Source organism: Lactuca virosa, chromosome 4 (genome assembly GCF_052849685.1).
Source record: "Lactuca virosa cultivar CGN04683 chromosome 4, Lactuca_virosa_CGN04683_v6, whole genome shotgun sequence".
Taxonomy (NCBI): Eukaryota; Viridiplantae; Streptophyta; class Magnoliopsida; order Asterales; family Asteraceae; genus Lactuca; species Lactuca virosa.
This window is the reverse complement of record NC_136429.1, coordinates 141,185,186-141,187,841: the sequence shown is the minus strand read 5'-3', so window position 1 is coordinate 141,187,841 and position 2,656 is coordinate 141,185,186.

The following is a 2,656-nucleotide window of genomic DNA, read 5'->3' as shown; positions in this document are numbered from 1 at the left end:
TATATGTGATTTATGTGTTTATGTATTAGCATGATATATGGTAGTAGTAGGGGTGAAATAGTCCCTGATATCGGTTGAAAGGACCGAAGGGGTAGGCCATCACCCTGATATGCTAGGCAGTTACTGGTTGAAAGAGATCGAAGGGGTAGGCCAGCACCCTGATATGCTTGGCGGTTACCGGTTGAAAGAGACCGAAGGGGTAGGCCAACACCCGGATATACTAGGCAGTATGTGTATTGTATGGTATGTGGTATGATGGGGGAATTGACTAAGCTTCGTGCTTACGGTTTACAGTTTTGGTTTCAGGTACTTCTTCTCCGAAGGGAAAGGAGCCGACATGACTACAGCGCATCACACACATGATTTTCCGCACATGAGATTCTTGGGATTTGTACTATGACATTATTACCTTATGACATATTTTTGGGATAAATGATTTATGGGTTTTTATGATATGAGATAACTTATGATGTTTTCAGTGAGTCTGTTTTATGAATTATTAAATTAAAAATGAAATTTTTGGTCTCGAATTTTGGTATGTTACAAGTTGGTATCAGAGCCCTGGTTTGAGGAATTCGGACACACTCTCGGGTATGTTTGGACTCAAATCAAGGGTTTGAAAGGTTTTTATAAGGAAAAATGATTTTTCTAAAATTAAAATTAAGGGGTTTTAATATAACCATACATGTTATGTTATGAATTGTGAATATGTGAACTGTATGCTAGATTAGGGCTAAGGATCTAGGAAGGATGCCTTGTATGCCTATTGTATGTGCTTATTGAACTGTATGCTAGTACTGATTAGTCAGTGATATGATGGCCTGATTAGGATATGCTTGGTTTTGATTACTCAATGCTCGAATGCTACTTGCTTTGTGCTTTTAGGAGTTCTAGTTATCTTTCATTAACTAGTAACCGAATACATTAAGTTACATATTATGAGGACTAAATAATTTTAGAAGGTTAGGTCTAGCCCTATTCGGCAGCTCTCGTCTGAGTCCAACCGTTGTAGGGTAGGACCTCTCATTCGAAGAATTATCTGGTCTTAGTAATATGTAATGGTATTCGCGAGCTAGTTAGGGAGAGATAGCAGGGACTTCTTATGCAGTTGATGGCGGATAGTGGGTCGGAGATTACCCTAGGGTAAGCCTAGGATGAAATTAGTACAGCGGGCAGTAGTAATGAAAGGGATTTGTTGGAGTCAAGTCAATCCTTGAGGAAAGTACGGATAGATGTGGAAGGTAGTATGGGCCCATACTACTGAAAGCAGAGGATCCGTACTCGATTCAAGGAGGGTTGCGATAAGACCAGGAAACTTGTAGCGCGTGTGTGATCCCTCGATATTGGATGAGTATTCGAATGGTTGTTATGGTATGTTCCCAGCATGGTGACGCTAGATGGTAGACCAGATGGCAGTTCTGGTGCCAGCAAGGGATCAGGCTCGAACTCTGGAACCGGGCAGCTCGATGATCAGATGAGGGAGTTTATTCCAGTTGAGATTACGCGCAATATCATTGACCAGACTCTTGTGATCTTCGGTACGGTCAAGGAGGGCATTTTAGAGGTCCTTGATGAGAGGATGATCGCATTTCGCTCTGAGGTGATGACTATGATAGGGACGCGCGCGATGACGTTTCTGGACCGAGCATGTGGAGCTCCAGGCTATCATGGGGTTGGGGACCCCATTCTCAGTAGGAGGTGGTTAGCGGACATGGCTAACGCGTTTAGGACGAGTTTCTGCCCCAAGGAGGCGAAGGTCATATATGCTTCCTGCTTGTTGAAGGACCAGACACGTGATTGGTGGGAAGAGATTGGTAGTGAGTTGGGTGATGATGCGGTTAATGATGTGTCATGGGATGATATTTCGACCGATTTTCTAGTGGAGGTTGCTCCGGCAATTGACGTGCAACAGTTGGCACGAGAGTTTCTGGGTCTCCGCCAGGGTACTGAGACTGTGGCAGAGGTCACTGCCAAGTCCCGTGAGAGGGCTTTTTGGTACCACAGTATGCAGCAGAAAAGTAGATAAAGAAAGTAAGGAATCATGATATGTTGTGGGATGATATCAAGTAGTTCGTGAGTATTTTGGGGTGCGAGACCCTGAACGATATGATTTCTAGAGCCCGTGAGTGGGAGATGGATTTGGAGTACATTGGTAAGAGGGGGTCAGATCAGGTGCATACATTGGAAGGTCCCGGGAAGAGACCCAAGATCTCTGACCAATGCATGAAAGGTGTGACACCCAAATTTTTTTTTTTTTTTTTTTTTTTTTTTTTTTTTTTTTTTTGCAACAATTTTAAACTTTTAAAACCCATCTTAAATTAAATTAAAACAACTGAAATAGTCATAACATAATCCATCAGCTTAATAACCATATAAAATAAGTGCGGAAGTAATAATAATAATAAGGTCCCAACAAAATAACTAGTAGCGATGTCCCGATGCTCCATGTCAAGCCTTAGCCTCTTTAATCTTAACACCTGAAAAGTTATAAGGGAAAAACGTAAGCACAAAGCTTAGTGAATTCAAACACAGACATTGTACCAACATTCATATTTACTAGCCCTAATCCATTTTCCAATTATAACGATAAAGACAAAGAACGAATCAATGTCTATATTACGAGAAGGACTTGTAGGTTTGAACCGCACCGGGAAGA